This window comes from Taudactylus pleione, unplaced genomic scaffold, assembly GCF_031769625.1.
Source record: "Taudactylus pleione unplaced genomic scaffold, aTauple2 ptg000734l, whole genome shotgun sequence".
Taxonomy (NCBI): domain Eukaryota; kingdom Metazoa; phylum Chordata; class Amphibia; order Anura; family Myobatrachidae; genus Taudactylus; species Taudactylus pleione.
Genome location: NW_028285136.1, coordinates 3,230,959 through 3,258,146, shown reverse-complemented (window position 1 = coordinate 3,258,146; position 27,188 = coordinate 3,230,959). Strand labels below are relative to the sequence as shown.

At 46.8% G+C, this 27,188-nt stretch overlaps 1 protein-coding gene across 2 annotated transcripts in view; it reads left to right on the top strand.

Moving 5' to 3' along the window:
- The window catches only part of LOC148477220 (opioid-binding protein/cell adhesion molecule homolog), a 735,935-nt gene that overhangs the window by 127,650 nt on the left and 581,097 nt on the right, over positions 1-27,188 (top strand). Inside the window, exon 1 of one of the 2 annotated variants that reach the window (XM_088457023.1) lies at positions 3,917-3,981. The exons of the other annotated variant lie outside the window; for it this stretch is intronic. The gene's annotated coding sequence lies outside the window, so the exon portion shown is untranslated. Of the gene's footprint in view, positions 1-3,916; positions 3,982-27,188 lie in introns of those variants that run through there. 2 annotated transcript variants of the gene reach the window in all.

The following is a 27,188-nucleotide window of genomic DNA, read 5'->3' as shown; positions in this document are numbered from 1 at the left end:
GTAGTATCTACTGTCTCAATTATTTCATATTGGTCCCTTATTTTTTTTATGGTCTTGAAATAAAGTTTCTAGGGGATGATGACTGTGACTTAATGGTATCTTGTATCTCTGTCAGTGACCATTAATAAATAATGACCATAAATAATGATACATTGATATTAAGCCACAACCCAGGACAGTGTGGTATTTGATCTTAAGCTGGTGTGATATAGTCGGGGTAGGGGGTCCCTCTCCTGGGGTAGATGGACACCTCCTTACACACAGCAGCCAGGAAAAAGCACACCGTCCAGGGTTTTCGTGCTAGCTGGTCGGAACCAGTTTTATTGTGTAATATAAACAACAAAATAAACAAAACTTAAAAATAAATCCTAGCCCGTCTGGGCACTAACTAGACAGGTTATTCCCTCTCTACAAGTGGCAGGGCCTACTGCCTTACCACAAACACAGCACTTCCAAATATCACAGTGTCTCTGAACAAACCTCAGTGTCTGTTTCCCCCCAGGGTATGTGAGACTGAACCAAAACCTAACACAGCTTATCTGAGCCACTTCCAGGTGCAACTACTAATCAGCCTGCTCTCAGACTGAAAGGCCCAACACCTGGAATGGCCTGTGGATGGAGCCCTCCCTCTCTTTTCACTTCCACACCACCAGGCCCCATTATCCGGCTTTTACCAAAAGCCAACACTTCTGGTCTGTTTGGCATAACAGACTTTTCCTGGGGTTTTTTAAAACACATATGGAAGGAATCTGGGACACACATATATGCCATCCCAGACTTCTATCACACTGGGTACACATGGTACGATGTGTACCTAGGAATGCGATCAAGGATCTGACGGCGACATATCGGGCGGTCCCCACACACTGATGCTTAAATAGTGTGTTGTGCTGAATTAGTGGAGCCCGTTTGAAGGATTATAGAGAGGTGGATAGTCTGATGGGAAGAGGGAGAGAGTTTCAGAGGTAGGGAGCAGTACGGGCAAAATCTTGCAGGCGGGAGTGGGAGGAAGTAATCAGTTGGCATGAGAGGAGGTGTGCATTTGTTGAACGAAGAAGGCGGCCAGGAGAGTGAAGGGAGATGAGGTCAGAGATGTAAATGGGAGAGGAATGGGTGAGGGCTTTGTAAGTGAGTGTGAGAACCTTGAATTGGGTTCTGAAAGGGAAGGGGAGCCAGTGGAGGGCTTGTAGGAGAGGGGAGGCAGATGCAGAGCATTTGGAGAGGAAGATGAGCCGAGCAGCAGCATTGAGGACAAACTGAAGAGGAGAGAGATGGGATTTGGGGAGGCCAGATAGAAGGAGGTTACAGTAGTCCAATCTGGGTATGACCAGTGAGTGTATGAGGGTTTTAGTGGCATCCTGGGCGAGAAAGGGGCTAATCTTGGAAACATTTTAAAGATGGAAATGACAGGACTGCGAGAGGTTCTGGATATGTGGTTTGAAGGAGAGGGATGAGTCCAGGATAACACCAAGACAGCGCACTTTGGGGCTAGAGGAGATAGTTAGTGCAGAGGTTCCCAAACGCGGCCCTCAAGGCTCCCCAACAAGTTTTAGAGAAATCCATATTGACCACAGGTGACTTAATTAGTACCTCAGTCAATTTGATTTAACCACCTGTGCTCAACCATGGATATCTCTAAAACCGGAACTGTTGGGGAGCCTTGAGGACCGCGTTTGGGAACCTCTAGACTAGTGGGCTATGTCAGATGGTCTGTCACCTATAGACATAGACTGTGTGTGTGAAAAAATATATACTTCCTTTGTATATGGAAGTCCTAATAGAGTGATATGCTAGCTAGTGTTTTACTCACATTCATTGATAAAAGCTAAAATTGATTGCCAATGGGATCTAAACCCTCCGGATATATGGTAGGCCGCTACCTCCCGGGTATGTGTCCTGTATGTATTGCTGTATTGTATCCAATGCACATTATAGGTGTGTTGGTGATTACTGTAAGTACAGATTGACAAGTTTGTCCGCTATGGTTTTGATGGGTCCTGTATATACAGGTTTACCTTGATGGTGACCCACGTCCTCTGGTCGAATTCCTCCGTTGGATTCAGTTCCCTCCGGAGTCCCGATGAGCTGGTCGTCTAACGACCTTTATAGAAGAAGGACACCACACTAGGGCCGTCTGTATTATCCGGAAAAGTATAAACAGTGTCCTTAGTCGGGGTACTCTGCACCAGCAGTCTCTCCGTCTCCCGTTCCTGGACAGCTGATAGAACCGCGTGTGTATCCGGAGACAAATGACAGCCCAGTGGGATTAAGGTAATAGCTTGCTGTATCGCCTTCGTATAGATCCAAAAGTACTCCAGTACTATAGTGCACTTGACACACCTTTAAGTGCTAATATTTTGGGGTAAATTGACGCGTTTCACCTCTTAGCATAGAGGCTTTTTCAAAGACTCGGGAGCTATCACTTCGTCCATAGGTGACCACCCACAGCTTTTGCGAGCGGCCAGGTGATGATCGCGACTATCGCGACCATCTGGCTTGCGACAAGACCCTTGTGGTAAGATCTCATCTGCCGCAAGCCCCAGTAGAGCAGGAAGCTCACTACTGACATCACGAGTGATGTCAGTAGGGAAGCCCACAAACGGCAGGCGTTCCTTCAGGAACGCCTCCTTTTGTCCAGCCACCCCGCCTACAAAACGGTGCGAGCTGTCGATCAACAGCCGCCCCGTTTGTGGCGCTTGCGAGCGGGTCTGAATGAGGGCCTCTGTTACATATTTGCAAACATATGGTAAGCCACTGAGCCACACCAAGGAGCCTCTGTTTTTTGGTGGTCCTAACTCATGATAATAGCACCCACTTTGGGTCATACATTTATATATTTTCTTATGTTATATGATAATGAGGACGCCAAAGAACTCGTTGGCTGGACACAAGAAAGGCTGACACGAACATGCCCATAAATGACTTGAAGAAAGCGGTCAGAGAAAGAGAAGCGTGGCGTTCACTGATCCATAAAGTGTCCGAAAGTCGATGTCGACTAAACGGATAATCATCATCATCATCACATGATAATAGCACACAGATTTATACATTCCTAAATTGAGAGCTAACTCACCTGGAGGCACCCTATGATCCTCAAACATGGCACTACAAGGAATCGGCATAGCCTCCAACTACTGACCCCAACCCTGCTTCTCAGATTAGTAATATACAGAATAGCAGTTGTTCAAATCAATTTATTGGTTGTGTTGTTACAGGTCATATGTTCTCTACCTGAATTACTGTATGCTATGTTATAAAATGAAAATTCTGGTGATAAAATGGGCTATAGAAATTCTTCAATACTACTTATCGGTAGATTATTGCAGTATCTCCTTAATTACTCTGTGCTGCTGTGAATATCTGATTGCTACAGCACAGGAGATAGCAGTCTTGTCCAAAACAATCCCTACAATATTTATAGTATCCAGTGCGGTGTTTGAGATATAGGAGATGAGTGATGTGTGGCCAAAAAAAGAAGATATAGCAGATCCATGTTAATACATCAATGTAGGTTATAAATGTGTGAAACTCTTAATTTTACGAATATCCAGACTGCAATAACAGCCACAGGAATGGGGAATGTTGCTGCCTGATTATACAATGGAATTCTGAGGGGGGGGAAACAAATCTCATTGATTATACAGTGACTTTTTGTCTTTCTATTTCCATGGCTCGGGGCCAGTGCGTTTCCTGGATTGCCCTCTCAAACTGCCCCTGGGATGCTGAGCGCGTGAGGTCTTTGCTAAAAGTGAGCAGAACACTTTGTTTTAAGCCGCACATAAGCAGAAGGCCAGATTTACGCTACTTTCATCCTTCTGAAATCGTCCTGCAGGGACCCATTATGGCTTTACTGCTCTCTACAGCTTTGTGGCTGGATGAGAGGCCGGGGGGAGGGAGGGGAAGAGGCATATGAAAAGAATAATCCAAGCCAGACGTGCTCTGTGTCACTCCAGATGCTGCTGCCCCTCAATGTCTGACCAGGTAAACAAGTCACTGAGTAGATGGAATATGTGTTTGCTAGGTAAACAAGTCACTGAGTAGATGGAATATGTGTTTGCCAGGTAAACAAGTCACTGAGTAGATGGAATATGTGTTTGCCAGGTAAACAAGTCACTGAGTAGATGGAATATGTGTTTGCTAGGTAAACAAGTCACTGAGTAGATAGAATATGTGTTTGCTAGGTAAACAAGTCACTGAGTAGATGGAATATGTGTTTGCTAGGTAAACAAGTCACTGAGTAGATGGAATATGTGTTTGCTAGGTAAACAAGTCACTGAGTAGATGGAATATGTGTTTGCTAGGTAAACAAGTCACTGAGTAGATGGAATATGTGTTTGCTAGGTAAACAAGTCACTGAGTAGATGGAATATGTGTTTGCCAGGTAAACAAGTCACTGAGTAGATGGAATATGTGTTTGCCAGGTAAACAAGTCACTGAGTAGATGGAATATGTGTTTGCTAGGTAAACAAGTCACTGAGTAGATGGAATATGTGTTTGCCAGGTAAACAAGTCACTGAGTAGATGGAATATGTGTTTGCTAGGTAAACAAGTCACTGAGTAGATGGAATATGTGTTTGCCAGGTAAACAAGTCACTGAGTAGATAGAATATGTGTTTGCCAGGTAAACAAGTCACTGAGTAGATAGAATATGTGTTTGCCAGGTAAACAAGTCACTGAGTAGATAGAATATGTGTTTGCCAGGTAAACAAGTCACTGAGTAGATGGAATATGTGTTTGTTGTTTTTTTTTGCCATACTGGAGCAAAATGAGCATTTTTAATGGTCTAAGATGAAATATTAAAGAGCTTTTTGTAATATTGATCATTCTAAGGGGCATATTTATTAAAGTTATATTATAGACATTTTCGGGGTATTCCCGCAAAAGCGAAGTAACCCCACGATGTTACAAGGATAAACCGTGATCCCACCATTTTTTTTTTGGAGAACGCACAGGCCCAACAGCTGCACACGCGCAGTACATGCGCCAGGTAGGAGGCCGGAAGCAAAGTGATAACGGTAGCTATCGCTTTGCTCTAGCCATTTGCCGGGAAAGGGCTGTTTTGCACGCTCTGTCCCGGCACCTACAAAATGGTAAATGCAAGCGGTAATTTTGAGGCAAAAAATGTTCACGTACTTGAAATGATGATGCTAAATATGCGCCTAAAGCTGGGTACACACTTAGAGATGGGTACCCAGCACCACATTGCCAGCGCCGAGACCCAGCATGCGGCAAGTACATATACACTTGCCGATGCCGGGTCCGACGGGGAAGGGACGTGTCATAATGCATTCTGCAGCCTGGCCATGTTAGCGACATCCCCATCGCGACCATCGGGCTTGCGACGAGACCCTTGTGGTAGGATCTCGTGGCCGCAAGCCCCAGAGAGATTTCGGCTCTAACAGAGCCGGAATCTCTCCACTGACATCACTCGTGATGTCAGTGGGGCCGCCCCCAAATGGCAGGCGTTCTCATGGGAACGCCTCCGTTGGGCAGTCACCCCCCCCAGCCCGCCCACCAAAGGGGGCGAGCTGTCACTCAACATCGACAGCTTGCCCCCTTTGGTGCGAGACCCAGAGCGACGGTTTGCCCGTCGCTAGCCGGGTCTCTCGCATGCGCACGACGGAGCTGGCTCCGTCATGCGCATGCGCTGTGGGCCACCATCGACCCGGTTGCGAGCGCTCAGCGCTTGCGACCGGGTCTGAATCAGGCCCAGAGTACGAGAAGAAGAAGTGAGCAGGTCATTATAGGAAATTAATTTGTGTAATGTACAGTACGGGCCTTAAACAGTGAGATATAAACCCGATTTGCTTCTTTTTTGTCATTTGTTTAATGTGCAAATTTTTGCAATTCCATCTTTTTCCAGTCGTACCACTACCATGGGACTTTGTACTACTAGAGGATCCAGAGTCCAGACCAGATCTAGAATGGGTGCACAGATGTGTACTTGAGCAGTGGCCGTGCAGATGCACCTAAACTACAGCAAGGACGTAGCGTAGGCTTGTAGTGGTGAATTGCACTAAAATGGCCGGCGAATAGTTACAAACGTAAACATATGGAGGGCTGAGTTGCGGCTGCTCTGACCTTGGTGTAAGTGTACCACTGATAATAATGACAGCGTACGATTGGTCACACACTATGAAAACACCCATTTATGTAAAACCGCTTGTAGTGCCGCAACAGCAATCGTTCAAACGCTCATTAATCGTGCAGTAAAATGCCAGCAACGACCAGTGATACGCGTTGCCGCTGGTTGTTTGCATTTTTCATTGCCATGAGCATGCAGGCCAAACCTGTCGATATCGACAGGTTGTGCATGTCCGGGGATGAGGGAGGGTGCCAACAATACTGAAATAGAACCTCTATACACTCCTATACCTTCTAATATCCTGCCTATACCTTCTAATATCCTGCCTATACCTTCTAATATCCTGCCTATACCTTCTAAGGATGACGCTAATTTGCATACGCAGTCATACAGTAAATAAAGACTTCAGACCTGGAATCTGTGGTTCCAAAGCACAAAGTATTATTCAAGTAAAAGTACAGCAGTTACACGCTATTGATCCTCATATAATCTTAGCGCAAAGAGATTATACAGACCCAAGTACAATTATACATACGCAGTGCTCTCTGGACCAGATGTTAGGCATCAGCAAGAAACCCCTTCGTCAATCAGCATTCAGCACGAAGACTAAGACCCAGTTGGAGCACACATATTTATACCCCCCAGAAATAGACAAAACAATAGAGAAGTTTGTTGCTGATGCCATTGGTTCCCAAGGGGGATGCATCTGTTACAGAGCGTTTAACAGGCTGATTCAAATAGACAACCCAGCCTCCAACAACTGGGGGTCTCTGGTTTCCCGCCTCATGCAACATCCTAACAGTTGTTCATATAATATACATTTTGTTGCTTGAAGTCTCTGCGGTCCATAAGTTGAGAATGCATGATGCCATCTCCACACCGATAATACCGGAATTCTTTTGAAAGAGTACGCATCAGTACAATACCAATCACAGCTTACTTAGCATGTATAAAACCTTAATTACCAAATAATCTTTATTTCACAGCATTTATACTAACTGAACAAACTTAAATCTTATACCTTAAAGCTTATTAAACCTTTTATGTGAATATGTAATGTGTAAGTATGTGGGGTGTGATGTAAAGACGCTAGTTAACTTGGGGCAGATGCGTGCGCATGAAGCTAATAAACAGCATTTTCATACAGGATCTTATGCATTCGCTAATATGCGATTAGTTACCAGCGTAGTTGTGCGTATTAATGTGTGTATGAGAAATGGTGCACTTAAATCTCACTTAAACTAAGTGAACACCTAGCAGTGTGGAATGCTGAGCCTTATAGTTCCACACGCCCCCCTCTCTCAGCAGCCCCCACCCTTCCCAGGCTCAAAAGTAAAGTCCTTTGTTCTCCCAGGTTCTTGTGTAAATGCAAATTAGCACAGCTACAAGACCCAAACCTCAGATAACACTCTTGGCTTTGAAGGTATTTTATTGCAGGAAGCCTGCTAATGTAAGGTGATTTGAGCAGGGCCACCTGGAGTGAGAACAGACGTTATGTCCAGGAAGCTTATCTACACAGGCTAGTTGTCACGTGGCCATTTGCTCTGTTTAGCTAATGCAATCCAATTTTGAAAATATATCCTTTAGGGGAATTATAATAATATACACTTTATCCAGAGCACCCAAACTACGTAAAGTCATGAAATGGGCTTTTGGTGAATTGCCGAAACTTATGGCGATGGTCACAGATGCAATCGCTTGATGCTAATAGTAATATCGCCACATGTACTAAAGTGTGAGTTTATCTAAAATGGTGCTTAGGCGGCCATTCCCTGCAAGATGGCGTCTTGCAGCCAGTCGCAAGATGCTGTCTCAGCCAATAATCCAGCTTCGATAGCACATTATCCACTGCACAGGATCATGAACAATAGCACGATTACAATGTTGTAATCGTACAGTCGTTTCACTCTCGTGTAGTGGATATGCACCTTAAAACTGCTCTAATCTGAAGGCACAGGCTGATATGCACCAGTAGGGGGCAGACAGAGCTCCAACAGAAGAGCAGTGAGTCGGAGGATGAACTGTCACACTGCACCTGCACTGACAGTTACTAATTTCCTCCAAGCACATTTTCATTTGCCATGGTCTCCAGTGTTGGTCTACTGAGATTACTGCTCGACGATCATTTCTGTTCTGCACTACATTGCATTGTTATCCAGGTGTGAATGACTTCTGTGTTCCTTGTTAAAACTTGTTCTTTTCACATCTCAGCCTTCAACAGTGTAGTCCTTTTCAAGACCATTCACTGTTAAGGCACAAACAAAGACTAAAGCCGCATACCCACTAGACGATTTTTATGAACGATAACGATATCGTTTAACAATATATCGTTCAGTGTGAACGACCAACGATGCGCGCTCCCGTGGGTCGTTAACGATGTATTTTGATGTCCGTACATGCAGGCCAATCTGACGATATCATCAAGAATTGCCTGTTCAGAGATGTGGCAGGATGACTTCACTGAAAGATATCTTTAAAGATATCTCTCAGTGTGTACACCCGCTATCGTGTGTCCTGCACTACAGAAAGTTCAAGGGAAATCTTTCACCAATATCGTTCATACAGTACATCGTCTAGTGTGTATGAGCCTTAAGGCTGGGTACACACTAGATGATATGTCGTCCGATCTGGCTGATCGGCTTGACATAGGCACATCGTCTAGTGTGTATCCGCTATGCCTCTGATGATGCGCACTCCTGCAGGTCGTCAGCGACATCCTCTGTCGGCCCTCCATGCAGGGCCGACGGGATGTCATTAGCGAGGGCCATGCTGCCGAATGCAGCATGGCCCCTGCCGTCGCTGCCCACATCTCCCAAGTGTTTATGCACTCGCCGATGCCGGGTCCCGTCGCTGCTGATGTCGGGCTGGGTACACATCGCCTAGTGAACAGGTTCTCAAACTCGGTCCTCAGGACCCCAAACAGTGCATGTTTTCCAGGTCGCTCACAGAATCACAAGTGAAATAATTATCTCCACCTGTGGATCTTTTAAAATGTGTCAGTGAGTAACGAGTACACCTCTGCACCTGTTGGGTGACCTGGAAAACGTGACCTGTGTGGGGTCCTGAGGACCGAGTTTGAGAACCACTGGTCTGGTGTGTACCCTGTATTAGTTTCAGAATAGCCATGACACAAAAAGAAAACGATCCAGTCTGGGTGGCAGCTACTACGCTGCTAGGAGTAAAAGAGAGGCAAGACGTGAGGAGACCTCAGAGGACGTGCACGCAGATGTCAATGGATGAATGGAATGAGGCTATAGGCGAGGACCATGTAGAAAATGAAGGCTGCAGATGTACTTCAAGGTCCATTCTTCAACGCGAGCAACGCTGGGTATCCCAGCTAGGTAAAAGTAATTCCATTTGCATCTGCTTAATCCAAGGCACTTGGGTACATTATCTGCTCTATCTGACCATTATCTTTGATGAGTTCCCTCTGTGTACTGTTATCTTTAGTGTTCTCAAAACTCACAGTGAATCCACGGCCACAGTCCTACTCCAACCACACCAGTCCCAGGTTCCATCATGGAGAGGGATCTGCAGTCAACAAGAGGAAGACCTGCGTTTGTGACCTACTCAATAGCTCAGACACATATTGCGATTCCGTATGCGTCTGAATCTGGCCAATGACAGGCTGTGTTTGAAAAATGACAGTTGGGAGCTGATTGGTTGCTCATTTATCACTCTCCACTTTATCACTTTCCAGAGCTCCATACATCTGCCCCCTATGTGTTATACATACTAGCGTTCCCGCTAGGCTGTTTTAGCGGGGCGCGGCGCCCTGCCCTCCTTCTGGAGGGCAAAAAGCACCCTGCCCTCCAGGAGGAGGGCAAAAAGCTCCCTGCCCTAACAGCCTGCGGGAGCCGTTCTCACCCGCGGGACGCAGTGTCCCACGGGTGGACAAACATGCGGTGACCCGGTCATCGTCGGAGAATAGACGCCGGGCGCATGCGCCCGGCATCTATTCTCCCTTTCTGCAGCGCTTGGGGGCTGCCCGGCATGTCCGTAAGCGCCGGGTACGCCCCCAAGTATGACAAAAAGGGGATGCGTCTTATAGACACGCCCCCTTTTCATAACCACGCCCCCTTTTCGGATTGCCCTGCCTGCCGCCGGAGCTAGAGGGAACACTACATACCCTGGGGTCTATATCCCCCAGACAACAAATGTTTCTGTAAATAAAACGAACTGCGATACTGGGGGGTTTCATTTGATATTTGAACTCAGGTTACTTTTGAAACTGCTACTTTTATGCATAATCAGGACTGAGGCCGGCAACTTGGCAAGTAAATGACAAATCTTTTCTTTGGGAAATGAAGGAAAAATAATGGAACCAAATTGTGTGATTTGGCAGCAGAGAACAGACGTGAGTTTCAGAATAATACTATAATACTGTTGAGTTGAGATGAAAGCCGTCAGCCACAAATCCTTTCTTGTTAAGTTCAGATAGCGCAGAGACTTTTCCAGCAGATTCGGTAAATATGATTTTTATGTTTGAGGGATCGTGCAAAAAGCTACAAAACGAGACTCGTCCTTCTCACCTGCGCCGTCACCTGGGGGACAGGTTTAAAAGCACAATTCTCATTCTCCGACCTGGCAGCTGTTCTCGGCTAAATACTTTTCTGCCAGTGGAAATGACTTTTCATCACTTCTTGCTGCATGGTGCGGTAATAACAGTGCACTGCGCACAGGGGAGACACAATACAACAAGGGGAGGTGGCAGCATTGTGTTATCCTCTTTCAGTAATACCAGGGTAATGTACACACCGCACACAGGGGAAATACAATACACCAAGGGAAGGTGGCAGCATTGTGTTATCCTCTTCCAGTAATACCAGGGTAATGTACACACCGCACACAGGGGAGACACAATACACCAAGGGGAGGTGACAGCATTGTGTTATCCTCTTCCAGTAATACCATGGTAATGTACACACCGCACACAGGGGAAATACAATACACCAAGGGGAGGTGGCAGCATTGTGTTATCCTCTTCCAGTAATACCAGGGTAATGTACACACCGCACACAGGGGAAATACAATACACCAAGTGGAGGTGGCAGCATTGTGTTATCCTCTTCCAGTAATACCAGGGTAATGTACACACCGCACACAGGGGAGATACAATACACCAAGGGGAGGTGGCAGCATTGTGTTATCCTCTTCCAGTAATACCAGGGTAATGTACACACCACACACAGGGGAGATACAATACACCAAGGGGAGGTGGCAGCATTGTGTTCTCCTCTTCCAGTAATACCAGGATAATGTACACACTACACACAGGGGAGATACAATACACCAAGGGGAGGTGGCAGCATTGTGTTATCCTCTTCCAGTAATACCAGGGTAATGTACACACCGCACACGGGAGATACAATACACCAAGGGGAGGTGACAGCATTGTGTTATCCTCTTCCAGTAATACCAGGGTAATGTACACACCGCACACAGGGGAGATACAATACACCAAGGGGAGGTGACAGCATTATGTTATCCTCTTTCAGTAATACCAGGGTAATGTACACACTGCACACAGGGGAGATACAATACACCAAGGGGAGGTGACAGCGTTGTGTTATCCTCTTCCAGTAATACCAGGGTAATGTACACACCGCACACAGGGGAAATACAATACACCAAGGGGAGGTGACAGTATTGTGTTATCCTCTTCCAGTAATACCAGGGTAATGTACACACTGCACAGAGGGGAGATAAAATACACCAAGGGGAGGTGACAGCATTGTGTTATCCTCTTCCAGTAATACCAGGGTAATGTACACACCGCACACAGGGGAAATACAATACACCAAGGGGAGGTGACAGCATTGTGTTATCCTCTTCCAGTAATACCAGGGTAATGGGCACACCACACACAGGGGAGATACAATACACCAAGGGGAGGTGGCAGCATTGTGTTATCCTCTTCCAGTAATACCAGGGTAATGTACACACCGCACACAGGGGAGATACAATACACCAAGGGGAGGTGGCAGCATTGTGTTCTCCTCTTCCAGTAATACCAAGGTAATGTACACACTGCACACAGGGGAAATACAATACACCAAGGGGAGGTGACAGCGTTGTGTTCTCCTCTTCCAGTAATACCACGGTAATGTACACACCGCACACAGGGGAGACACAATACACCAAGGGGAGGTGGCAGCATTGTGTTATCCTTCTTCCAGTAATACCAGGGTAATGTGCACACTACACACAGGGGAGATACAATACACCAAGGGGAGGTGGCAGCATTGTGTTATCCTCTTCCAGTAATACCAGGGTATTGTGCACACCGCACACAGGGGAGATACAATACACCAAGGGAAGGTGGCAGCATTATGTTATCCTCTTCCAGTAATACCAGGGTAATGTACACACCGCACACAGGGGAGATACAATACACCAAGGGGAGTTGACAGCATTGTGTTATCCTCTTCCAGTAATACCAGGGTAATGTACACACCGCACACAGGGGAAATACAATACACCAAGAGGAGGTGGCAGCATTGTGTTATCCTCTTCCAGTAATACCAGGGTAATGTACACACCGCTCACAGGGGAGATACAATACACCAAGGGGTGGTGACAGCATTATGTTATCCTCTTCCAGTAATACCAGGGTAATGTACACACCGCACACAGGGGAGATACAATACACCAAGGGGAGGTGGCAGCATTGTGTTCTCCTGTTCCAGTAATACCAGGGTAATGTACACACTGCACAGAGGGGAGATAGAATACACCAAGGGGAGGTGGCAGCATTTTGTTATCCTCTTCCAGTAATACCAGGGTAATGTACACACCACACACAGGGGAGATACAATACACCAAGGGGAGGTGGCAGCATTGTGTTCTCCTCTTCCAGTAATACCAGGGTAATGTGCACACCGCACACAGGGGAAATACAATACACCAAGGGGAGGTGACAGCATTGTGTTCTCCTCTTCCAGTAATACCAGGGTAATGTACACACCGCACACAGGGGAAATACAATACACCAAGGGGAGGTGACAGCATTGTGTTCTCCTCTTCCAGTAATACCAGGGTAATGTACACACCGCACACAGGGGAAATACAATACACCAAGGGGAGGTGACAGCATTGTGTTATCCTCTTCCAGTAATACCAGGGTAATGTACACACCGCACACAGGGGAGATACAATACACCAAGGGGAGGTGACAGCATTGTGTTATCCTCTTCCAGTAATACCAGGGTAATGTACACACCGCACACAGGGGAGATACAATACACCAAGGGGAGGTGACAGTATTGTGTTATCCTCTTCCAGTAATACCAGGGTAATGTACACACCGCACACGGGGGAGATACAATACACCAAGGGGAGGTGACAGCATTATGTTATCCTCTTCCACGGGGGGTGGTTGGAAAAATACTGGTGTGTCGGGACCTTTTCCTGGGTGTGACCTAATGATCCTCTGTGAATTTGTTTGCAGCTCTAGAGACCCCAGCTTCTTAGGACAGCCGCTCTGTCTGAGACAGCATAGGCTTGCTCAAAGGACCTCATTCAGACTCGCTCACTAGATGCGATCGCTCGCATCCAGCGTATGCAAATTTGTCAAAGTGACGGCATGGGAAGCGATCGCTCGCCAAGGCATAAGCACGCCCTCTTTGGCTGTGCGAGCTATCACTCTGTGTATGCAGACACCCATTAGCGTATGTTGAGACGCCCACTAGCGCACGTCATCTTCAGGAAGTGTATTAAAACATTGGGCCTGATTCAGAGCCAGACTCTATTTGCGGTCGTTCGTCCAGAAAATAGGGGTGGCTATTCAAATGAACCGTTCGCTCTTTGCGGTCTGTTCACGCCTCTATGTCTGAACGAGCGAACAAAACTTGCGGTCGTTTTTTGAAAAAATACGCCACCTGGCCGCTCGCATCCTACGTCATGTCCGCTATTAGATTAATCGAGTACATCGACCAGCGTATGAACTGCTCGCTATTCTTGTAGTTGGTTTTTGCTACCACAATCTTGCGAGCAGTTCTGACTATAAAATAACCCAGTGACGTGGTCAATGACACTACTGTATTAATTATGCACACCCTTAAAACGCCCGTTTTGACCTTTAAGCACGCCTGCGTTCGGATCTCCACTCCCCGTTTTTAAGCACCTTCCCCTGTTACCACCCACATACGCCTCCTGTCACTCAAAATAGCAGGCATTCGCTATTTAGCGAACAAACGATTTTCGGCCACACTGACTTTTTCGCGCATGCGTATTACGATCCGTACGCATGCGCAGTTGGGCAAACATCGCTCGGAGCGAACGAGCGGCCGCTTACGAGCTGCTCTGAATCAGGCCCATTGTTACATCGAGCACCATCGGTAGCGATCGCAGCGCTTGTGGCTGCCTTACCCTGCCGCAAGAACTGCGAGGACTTCAGTGTCAAAAACAGGCATGTGACATGTACTATGACGCTGCCTGTTAATTATGCATGCCTTAAAAATGGTGTTGAAACACCGAGGCACGCCTGTATTCACTCCTCCACACCCCCGTTATTAGTGTCCTGCCCCTGTTACCACCCACAAACGGCCTCTCCTGTCACTCATTACGCTGGGCTGTCTTTGCTGGGCAAGCGAGTGGGCTGCGATCGCACAGAGTAGTTTGCGCATGCGCAGAACGAAGCATGAGCGTTCGCAAACCATCGGGCCGCTTGCGAGCGGCTCTGAATGAGGTCCAAAGTTCCATGTGCAAATGATGTTTCCACTTTTGCGCATAAGCGGCAGATGCGAGCTGACAGAGGTGGGCTGCTTAGTGCTCAACACATTAGCTAAGTCATCCGCATATTTCCGCAAATCCTCTGCATACGGAATCGCAGTTGCGACGCCTATTTCCGTCCATCTCTGAATCAGGCCCTTAGTAATGAATGGCAATGTCTGGACATGTGTCACATAGTGTATGACCTGTGATATTTCACTTTAACAACTACGGATATCACTGTGACACCACATCTCCTGGAGTAAATCAGGCGCATAGATGACGGTTCGCTCCAGGAGCAAACCCTTGCCGAGCTGGATGAATCTTGCGTATAAGGCCAGCGCTGTTCACTAAGCACAATGCACCTTTCTTCAGGGGAGCGCATTTTTCTCTTGTCATATAGATGCACATTCCATCCAAATCAGCATGAGCCCCATACTATGGTCCTCATTTATCAACGAGTTTTATAATTCACCACGAGCGATAAATCTCATTGCCTGTGATAAATAGTGCTCCAGCCAATCATCGCCCAACTGTCATTTTTCAAACAGATGACAGTTGGGAGCTGATTGGCTGCAGCAACATTATCATACGCAACGAGTTTTATCTCTCATTGTGAATGATAAAACTTGTTGATAAATGACGCCCTTACTATGTTGGGTCACAGTAGTTACTAGAACTCTCCATGAACACTTGGCCCCATTGTCACTATCTGCTACGCCACTTTGTTACAGCACTGCCTCTGTGCGTCACTAAAAAAGTAATCTAATTGTTCTCCTTCAGTTACTGTGCAGCGCTCACCTGTCGGGTCTGGTATGTTAGGTTGACATGAGAATGTCGACATGGTCAAATAACCATGTCAACATTCATCATGTTTACACGGGTGACATTTCGACATGATAGACTGTCGCAAAACCATCTCTGGTGGTCTAGCACTGTCTTACCTCGTCCCGGCTGCAACAGCGTCTCTAGCATTGTCTTCCAAGTCCCGACGATTACTTATGGAGCATTTCCGGTGGAGACGGCTGAGGAGCGGCGTTCCGGTGAGTATTCTTCCCCCTATCCTTACCTCAACTCCCCCACTAGTGCCTAACCCTGTTCCCCACCCCCCCTGCCACAACCTAACCCTAGCCTAACCCTCCTGGCGGTTCTTAACCTTAACCACCGGCATTCTGATGATGTTGACATGTTGAACTATGGCCCTGATTCAGAGCTGAACACTCTGAGCAGAACGCTCGCTCTGAATCAGGGCCATCCTATTTAAATGTGGAGCGGCCTTATGGACGCTCGCATAGCTGTGGGTTACCACCCACAGCTTATGAGAGCGTCCATGATGATGGTCGCGATGGTCAAGACCATCGCGACCATTGGGCTTGCGACGAGACCCTTGCGGTAGGGTCTCGCTGCCGCAAGCCCAGGAGTGATTTTTTCTCTATCAGAGCCAAAGTCACTCCCACTGACATCATTACCGACGTCAGTGGGGCCGGACTCAGGCGGTAGGCGTTCCCATGGGAACACCTCTGTCTTGCCGCCACGCCCCCGGAACGCCCACCAAAGGGGGTGTGCTGTCAGTCACCATCGACAGCACGCCCCCTTTGGGGCGAGACCCCGAGCGGCGTATTTCTCGTCGCTTGCCGGGTCTCGCGCATGCGCACGACGGAGCTCCCTCCATCGTGCGCATGCGCATTCTCACAGCATCGACCCGCTTGCGAGCGAACTTTGCTCGCGAGCGGGTCTGAATGACCCCCTATGTCGGCAGTCTAGTGTCAACATGAGGCATGTGACCGGATCCCAACCTTGGGTTCCACATTGTCCGCTCCTCTATTCTGGCAGCTGGAGGTCACCTGTCGCTGCCACACTTATTTATTGCTGGCTTGTCACACTGGTGATAATTCATTTTGGCTTTAAAAATACCAATTACGTTGCCACGCTGCTATAAAAATGCTTCTTTTGTTATCTAAATAAAGTGGATTTCCTCCAAGACCTGAATGTTTATAGGTTAAGAGCGTCCATTAGGACCTGACACGTTGGCCTCAACAAGTCGCCTCTCGACACATGTAGTAATATTCCCCACCATCCTCTCCCCTTAATAGTCCTATTATCGTCTTGCCAATCAGCCGCGAGTACACATCAGAGTTCAAAGACTTTTATTATTGTTATTTACTTGTCTTGCTATTTTATGGAGAATCAGAGCGCAAAAATATATATCTGCAAGATAAACAGCAACTCTCTGCAAATTAGAATGAAACCCAATTATTTCTGTGCCCATGAAAAGGGAATTTGCTGGATAAAAGCTGCGATCCTCAGCAATTTCCACAGGTCTGGCCCACGTGTCACAGCCATAAACCTGATTCTCTTACTGTAGGTCTACTGGATATAACTACGATACTGTGGGGCTGATTCACTACAGATCGCTATGGCGACTGCAGCTGCAATTACACACTGAGGTCTGCTGCGAAAATATGACTGCAATCACAAAGCCGTCGCCAGGCCAGCATAGAGACGCCCACTACCGCTATCTCACATCCGTAATACATCGCAGTCCTGCGTATACATCCGTAACATCGGCCCCTTACGCACAATTACAGCAGCCCTGAACTTACTCAGAAATTGCTAACCTCGTCGCCCGCCATAAGTACTCAAGCTGCGTAAGCCGTCGCAGTGGCTAATTTATGCACGGCCTTGCAACAGCGTTCAAACAGACAGGCACGCCTGTGTTTCTCCAACCATACCCCCGTCACCACCCCCAAATGCTGACCACCCGTCACACACTCTGCGATGGCTTTCTTTCTGCATGAGCGATTGCAATGCTAACTCGCGCACGCGCCCTGCGATGCATGCACAGTACACGCTAGCGACCAATCTGCATACACTGTCGCAGTTGTGGTCCGTGATGAACCAGGCCCTATGTTTCCTCATTTTTGGTCACACAGAGAAAGTTTTGCGCTGGCGTTTTCTGTGGGAACCCAGAGTTACTATGAGTGCAGCTATCACAGCCTGCCCACAAGACATAGGCCCTCATTCAGAGCCGGACGCTCTGAGCAGAGCGCACGCTCTGAATGAGGGCCGCCCTCCATAATTCTGGAGCGTCCTCCTGGACGCTCGTATAGCTGTGGGTCACCACCCACAGCCTATACGAGCGTGCAGTTTGATGGCCGCGATGGTCGTGACCATCGCGACCATCGAAACTGCGAGCCGGAGCCTGCGGTTGAGGTTTTCAACCGCAAGGCCCGGAGTGATTTTGGCTCTATCAGAGCCAAAATCACTCCCACTGACATCACTAGTGATGTCAGTGGGCCGGCTTCTGAAGGTAGGCGTTCCCTTGGGAACGCCCCCGTCAGGGAGGCACGCCCACCAAAGGGGGCGTGCTGTCAATCAACATCGACAGCACGCCCCCTTTGATCAGACACAACGAGCGAAGGACTTTCCTTCGCTCGTCGCGTCTGGCGCATGCGCAGTGCACAACATCGACCCACTTGCGAGCGGACAGCCGCTTGCGAGTGGGTCTGAATCAGGCCCAAAGCTATTTATTTTCATCCAAGCTCTGTTATTTGTGCCACTGGCACATTATTTGCTGTTGAGGATGATAAAATACCTAGAGTGTGTGCTATGACTTGTCGACAGTGAGAATGTCGACATGGACATTAGGTCGACAACCAATATATCAACATTCAATTAGGTCGGGATGGTTAAAATGTCAGCACATTCAGAATGTCGACATTTGACATGTCGACACCATAAAGTCTACTTTTTTTCCCCTTGTTTTACTGTAGCTTAAACCTAACCCTAAACCTAGCCTTATAAAAAAAAAAGTGTTGACATTTTGGTGTCGACGTGTTAAATGTAATCATGTTGACCTAAGTGTATGTCGACAGTTTGGTTGTCAAGCTAACGTCCATGCCAACATTCTGACTGTCAACATTCAGTACCTGTTCACAGTCTAGTGTTGACATTCTGAATGTCGACCTTCTAAATGTCGGCTAGTTGACCGGGTACCGCACCTAAGGCCTGATTCAGACCCAGTTGCAAGGCTGCGTTCGCACGCAGCCGTCCACAGCCAAAGTATGCAAATCCTGCGATTGCTAGCAAGGCATTAGCACGCCCACTATGTTTTGCCGTGCGATCGCGATGAAATTAGGCGCCCACCAGCCTGACACAAGATGCCCACTTTCCCTTACTAACAGACGTCATCTCCAGGAAGTGTATTAAGCAATCGATAACATCGGCTGACATCGGACCCATACGCAGCACTTGTGGCTGACCATACCCTACCGCAAGCACTGCGAGTGCTGCTGTGTGTAATTCATCCATGTGACGTGTACGCTGACGATGCGTCTTAATTATGCACGCCCCTGAAATGGCATTCCTACGCACAGATACGCCTGCGTTCGCACCACCGCACCCCCTTTACCATCGACCACCCCCTGTCACCACCCACAAATGGCTCGCCCTATCACTCATGCTTGCGGAGTGTCTGTGTACAGGCTGCGAACGCTTGCCGATCGCATTGACTGGTTTGCGCACGCGCACTGCATCTTGTACGCATGCGCAGATTGCAAACATCGGCAGCCTTGCGACCGGTTCTGAATCAGGCCCTTAGTGTTAGATTTACTAAGTACCGGTTGCAATCCGATTGACATTAGTATTTACTAACCATCGTATTTGTGCATCTGACGGCGATGTCCATCGTATATTTCCCTTTTCTGTAAATAGAAGTGTCATTCCTAAAGCAAACCGACGAGCACTTCCTCAGCTTCTGCCTCCCGGGCCCTGTCAGACAGCTGGCGCAGCGCTGCGTATCCCCGGTAAGTGGCGAGCACAGAAACTCCAGCTGCTGCCATATTTCCTACAGTCACACGACTGCAGCTGCTTATGTCCATTTGGATGGGCATCAATATGTAGCGTGGACTAATCTCTTATTACATGCAAACGCACCGTTCACACATTTTTTTGCTACATGTTTTCTCTGGGTGCTTTTGGTTTTTAGAAACACGATGGTTAATAAATCCAGGGGTTTCCATTGTTGTCTATGTTAAATAAATAATACCCGGTGAAATATGCAGTCTTTCTATTATTGATCATTAGACCCATTTGCTGTTGGTTCAACTTCTAGAGAAGCCCCCTCCCCTTAATGTTAGTCACTGCGGGGACCTGGCACGTTACTGGAAGGAGAGGTATGCAGGGCTGGAACAGGGATAAAATACGCCCAGTGCTGGCCCCACCCCTGCACACATGACACCATTATGACACGTCAAGGAGGCGGAGCCCTTGGAAGCAGCAAAAATAAGCTGCAGGGTGAGGGTCCAAAACCTACTAAGGACCCTCCATGCAGCTCTACTGGCTGCATTGTGCTGTTGCAGCCACCATGCAAGCCAAATGAAGGTCAAATAGGGCAGTGATGCTGCCGCGCCCAGGGCCCTGTGCTTTGGCTGGTGGCACCACTCACACACGCTTATTTTAGCCGCGGACGTATGAGCCTTCTACGGTTGTGTTATAAGACGTCCACCTGTTGGGCTATACCTTGTGTTCTACAGACGCAGTAATCTACAGCCTCTGACACATGTTCTCAGCATTAGTTAAATCTGGATTATACCCTAATGGAAGCGATTGCAGCCAAAGCATTTACTTACTGCCCCCACAAGCTAGAGGCTATGGATTAACCCTCCATAGCAGCCTGTTCTGGCTTTCATACACCTGCAATTATCAGCCTGTGCTAATACTTCTGTACACTGACTCTGTATGAGTCCTTGTTCCTCCCCACGCCAGAACCATTATGTCGTCCCGAAAACATAAACTACGTTAGACAGGTTCGGTACGCCCATCTTTTATAGGTTGGCACCGCTGACCATCTGCATTAGATAAAATCCAGCAAAATGCCAGATGAAAACGCTCTCCATTAATGTGATTTTCCAGGTCTTAAGAGCTGAATATTATATATGTAATTTTTTTCCCCCGCCAAGGTAAATATAGCGCAGATGCATTATAAAGCAGCAGTCAGACTTAATTGGTCAATCATTTCATACAAACAATTCTCCGTGGGCTGGAATGCTCTGCAGATGAACAGACACATAACCCTTTCACTGCCAATGATTTTATTTCCCATGACGCTCTTCGGGCAGGCTGGGTTAGATAAATATATATACTGTATATACATGTGTTACCGGTTGCACTTATCATGCAGCAGCCAAGTGGTAGTACACCTGGCCAGAGCCGAGGCACAAGTATCCGCAGGTAGTTTTATTAGCAGCACAAAATAAACCATACATAAAAGTAAAAGCTGGCATGGCCGGCTCTAACGAAACAAAATAATCCCCTCTCTTATGCCCCCATTTACCAACAAAGGCAAATACATACATGCCTACTCTCCCGGGAGGCTATTGATTTTTCGGGTAACCCCCCGCACCCCCGGAGGAGTAGGCATATCTCCCGCATCCCGCCCACTTCCTAGTGAAGTGTGGCAGGATGGGGAGAGTTTACGTGGAATTTTCCGGTCCGTAGGGAAGGGGCGGGGCTAAATGGCGCAAATTGCGTAATTTACCCCTGCCCCCTCCCCACAGACCCGCAAATCGCGGGGGGGTTCTGTAAAGGGACGGAGCCTAATGACATCTATATTCCGTCCCGCCCCCCGAAGAAAAGAGCAGCAGGTCCCCTCTGGCTAATCCCGGAAAGTGCCCAAGAATGTCGGTAAGTATGGGCAAATACCAGCAGAATTTTGTTCACCGGTATTCACCAATACTTACCCCTCCGGCGAGGTCCAACAAAGTCCTCAGCGAAGTCCTCCGCTGGGCTGCTGGCGGCATAACGCTGCCAGCGATGTTATGCGCATGCTCGATGCATGCTTGACGGTCCGTCTGTGCATGGCGTGGGGACCCGGCAGTGCCTGGAAGGCTTCACTGAGCCGGAATAGGGACCGCATTGCTCTCGCTATCTAAAAGTTGGCGAAAGCGATGCTTGACAAACAGAGGTAATCTTAAGAGTAGGTAAGTAATGCAGCTACAGAAGTAGCTGCGATACTTTCCACTGTGCTTACCTGCTTGAACACTTGGATGCATTTTTGTGTGTGTGTGTGTACGGGGGTAGCAGGGTGGATTGACATAGAAATGAAAGTCTGATGAATCTTATATAAGGATGAACAGTCTACGGGCCTCAGGCGCTTCTGGGGCCCGTCCTTCTCCCTGCACCGAGTACACTGCCATCTCCTGAGCCCCAGCTTCTCTATTCTCACCAGAGAGCTGCTGCAGGGTATCTGGGCCCAGAGCTGATCTCAGCTACAGCCATCTCTAGCTGCTGCCTGCATGTAATGTGATGTCACAGTGCTGATCTCAGCTACAGCCGTCTCTAGCTGCTACCTGCATGTATTGTGATGTCACAGTGCTGGTCTCAGCTACAGCCATCTCTAGCTATTGTGATAGCTACCTGCGTGTATTGTGATGTCACAGTGCTGATCTCAGCTACAGCCATCTCCAGCTGCTGCCTGCGTGTATTGTGATGTCACAGTGCTGATCTCAGCTACAGCCATCTCTAGCTGCTGCCTGTGTGCATTGTGATGTCACAGCCGTCTCTAGCTGCTGCCTGCGTGTAATGTGATGTCACAGTGCTGATCTCGGCTACAGCCATCTCTAGCTGCTGTCTGCATGTAATGTGATGTCACAGTGCTGATCTCAGCTACAGCCATCTCTAGCTGCTGCCTGCGTGTATTGTGATGCATACTTACCTACTTTGCTGGGCAGCTTTCCGGGAGCAGCAGGAGGGGACCTGCTGCTCTCCTCTTCGGGGGGCGGGGCCAGACGATAGACGGCATTAGGCCCCGCCCCCTTTAAAAAACCCGTGATTCGCGGGTCCGTGGGGAGGGGGCGGGGCTAAATGACGCAATTTGCCTAATTTAGCCCCGCCCCTTCCCGACGGACCCGATCATTTCAGGTAAAATCTCCCCATCCTGCCCACTTCACTAGGTAGTGGGCGGGATGCGGGAGATATGCCTACTCTTCCGGGATCGCGGGGGGTTACCCGAAAAATCGGGAGCCTCCCGCGATTCCCGGGAGAGTAGGCATGTATGTTGTGATGTCACAGAGCTGATCTCAGCTACAGCCATCTCTAGCTGCTGGCTGCATGCATTGTGATGTCACAGTGCTGATCTCAGCCACGGCCATCTCTAGCTGCTGCCTGCATCTATTGTGATGTCACAGTGCAGGTCACAGCCCTATATAAGGGATGCCCAGCTACTGGCAGCCATTTTGTGGTGACATTTTGTCCTCCATTAACACTCTCTGTGTAGTTCCTGCTTTATTTAACTGACTTTGGGTAACGACTACTGATATGGACTTTGGATTACATCTTTTAATAAGGTCCTGAAAAGCACCATCTTCAGAAAAAGAATCTGAATAACATCTTCAGGTAAGGACTATATAACAAATTGTGGCCTCTCACCCTCACCCCTTCAGACACTTCCCTCCATTTTATCTGCAGTTTTCAATTTAGAAACAATGGATAAAGCTAATTATTTATCTGATATGAAGCTGTATGACCTAAGATGGGTACTCACTTGTCCAATCCTCTGGGGATCCAACACCAGACCAGACTGTTCACACAATCCTACTGGGGACCTGGATGCAGATCAACACCCAATATATGCCTACACAGCTGTCCAATACTGCAGCAGATCTCAGACAGTAGGTGCAGAGAATGGGGCTGGTACGGGGCCCAGGCCGCCTCAGTGCTGCTGCAGGGCATCTGCTGTCACTGGCCCAGCCCGATCCGCCTCAGTCTCTCCCCACTAACTGATTTGTTAGTGAATCATAGCCTACTAATATACCACGTTATATCATAAACATTTAGGATTATGGAGACTATATAATATTTTTTTTTTCATTTATAATACTTACTATATGCTAATCACCATTCATTTCTTGCATGTCAGCTAAGTAGGCAGATTGTAAATTATATAATATTTGCACTATCAAAATGGATAAACTGCTAAATAATTTGCACATGGGGGCCCTGCGGTAATTTTGCTATGGGACGCCCATAGGTCTTGCTACGTCCCTGGTTCTAGTACATGAATAGGGGACATTTATTGTCACGCACTTGTGTAATATGTTGTGAAACATCCATCTGGTGAATGTGATTGGGAGATTACTGCGGCCTGAGCTTCATGTATATTATATGCATCACTGGCGTCATACTATATTATACATACCTTTAGAAATAACGTTATTAATGATGATAACAAATATTAAGTTAGAAAAGGGCGGTGGGAACTGTCCCGTTGCAATTCTTGATTACTCCTCATTAGTCATTTAGAAAAATGCATCAATGAGAGACAAAATCTAACAAGGGTTAAAATAATAAAATAAAAATATGCTGTGTGTTATTAAATATCACATGTAGATAGATACCTTTTATCATTAGAAAAGCTTGTAAGAGCAACGCGGAACATTTGCTGTCTTTTCCTGAAGGTCTCTCTCTCGCTCTTTTCTTCTAACCAATGAGAACCTCATTTCCTTCAGGAGATTATTTTTTTTCGCTTACTGTGGTTTCATTTGGGATTCTACCTCACTTCTCCTCGATACGCAATGATAATATTTACGTTGAAAATGATTAATGAGTGTCTTTGACCTTAATAAAAAAATAATAATAATATAGTCATCCTTCTTTTTTTTTTTTACTGTAGTTGCCCAGAGGCTATTATATTTCATGTTTTCTGTGTACTACAGTTTACTTAAATTCAATATCACCTCATGAATAAAATATTCATATACACAGATGTATGCATTTCAACCTTGGATCTGCTGACCCGAGATTTCCGGTGCTTCCATTCTCGTCTGCCAATTTAAGTCGTGAAAAATGTACACATTAAAGTTATGGTGGAGGACTTAATGCATGCTTACCTACTCTCCCAGAAAGGTGCGGGAGACTCGCGATGTTCCAGGTAGTCCCCTGAATCCGGGAAGGGTGGGTGCATCTCCTGCATACCGCCTTATTCCTAGTGGGAAGTGGACAGGATGGTTAGATAATACCAGGAATCACGGTTCTGTATGGAGGGGATAAAACTATGTGAATCGCGTCATTATAGCCCCTTACTCACGGCATTTTAATATGACGAGAGACCCTTGAAGTGGTCAACTGCATTTTCTCTGCATTAAGTATGGCTTTATGCAGAGAAACATGCAAATCGGCCATAGATTCTTCTGCATTGCATGCATGGGAATAAATCAGGATTTTAGCAAATATTTTGCGTTGTTCGTAAATTGCGGTTGATGGCCCCGTGTGTGTGCGCATTGCTTGCAATGCTATAACATCATCAGGGCACACTTTAACCAGTCTACTGTATATTTGGTGCAAATGATATGCCTGGCAAAAGGCATAATTACATTTCCTACCAACGCTACTGAGACCGCTGTTCCGTCATCACACTACCGCTGCAACTTGCCAATGTGGGAGCGCTATTTTACAATCCAGTACCGCTACTTTAGGGAATGCAATGGAAATTGATACAGTACGACTCTGCATTAATTGTGCTTGTGTAGGGTGGGTTCCGGAGCAGGCGCAGTGCGAGAACACGTCAAAGCACGTGCCACAGACGGGCATACATTTAACACAGCAGCGGTGGAAGGATATTTTCTATGCTGAGAACAGAACATTTAAATATCAAAAACATTTTAACACCAGGATGTACTAATATTCGATTATTACTCCCGGTAAATTCGCATTGGTTTCAGCATCTTACAGTGGTTTGTTTTTTTTTCCAAGAAATGTACTAAGATACTGTATTTTATCATTTGTATACACTGCGGTCACAGCCGTCTGAGGCGGTGTCATAGCGGAGCAGCATGTCGCTACTACGCATGTCTGGTATTATATCACATAAATGCACAGTAGGTTTTTAAAACACTTAAATCTATTTTAATATATATTTAGATGCACTAAAGTAAATCTTTGCATAGTCTAATACTGTGTATATACAGTCAGGTCCATAAATATTGGGACATTGACAGAATTTTCATATTTTGTCCTCTATTCACCACCACAATGGCTTTGAAATGAAACAAACAAGATGTGCTTTAACTGCAGACTTTCAGATTTAATTTGAGGGTAATTACATCCAAATCAGGTGAACGGTGTAGGAATTACAACAGTTTCTATATGTGCCTCCCACTTTTTAAGGGGCCAAAAGTAATGGGACAAACTAAACAATCCTAAATCTAACTTTCACTTTTTAATACTTTGTTGCAAATCCTTTGCAGGCAATTACAGCCTGAAGTCTGGAACGCATAGACATCACCAGACGCTGGGTTTCATCCCTGGTGATGCTCTGCCAGGCCTCTACTGCAAATATCTTCAGTTCCTGCTTGTTCTTGGGGCATTTTCCCTACAGTTTTGTCTTCATCAAGTGAAATGCATGCTCAATCGGATTCAGGTCAGGAGATTGACATGGCCATTGCATAACATTCCACTTTTTAGCCTTAAAAAACTCTTTGGTTGCTTTTGCAGTATGGTTCGGATAATTGACCATCTGCACTGTGAAGCGCTGTCCAATGAGTTCTGAAGCATTTGACTGAATATGAGAATATAATATTGCCCGAAACACTTCAGAATTCATTCTGCTGCTTTTGTCAGCAGTCACATCATCAATAAATACAAGGGAACCAGTTCCATTGGCAGCCATACATGCCCACACCATGACACTACCACCACCATGCTTCACTGATGAGGTGGTATGTTTTGGATCATGAGCAGTTCCTGTCCTTCTCTTCCCATCACTCTGGTACAAGTTGATCTTTGTCTCATCTGTCAATAGGATGTTGTTCCAGAACTGTAATGGCTTTTTTAGATGTTGTCTGGCAAACTCTAATCTGGTCTTCCTGTTTTTGTGGCTCACCAATGGTTTGCATCTTGTGGTGAACCCTCTATATTCACTCTTGTGAAGTCTTCTCTTGATTGTTGACTTTGACACATATACATCTACCTCCTGGAGAGTGTTCTTGATTTGGCCAACTGTTGTGAAGGAGTTTTTCTTCACCAGGGAAATAATTCTTTTGTCATCCACCACAGTTGTTTTCCGTGGTCTTCCGGGTCTTTTGGTGTTGCTGAGCTCTCCGGTGCGTTCTTTATTTTTAAGAATGTTCCAAACAGTTGATTTGGCCACACCTAATGTTTTTGAATTCTCTCTGATGGGTTTGTTTTGATTTTTCAGCCTAATGATGGCTTGCTTCACTGATAGTGACAGCTCTTTGGATCTCATATTGAGAGTTGACAGCAACTGATTCCAAATGCAAATGTCACACCTAGAATCAACTCCAGACCTTTTACCTGCTTAATTGATAATGAAATAACGAGGTTTTACCTGCTTAATTGATAATGAAATAACGAGGGAATAGCCCACACCTGTCCA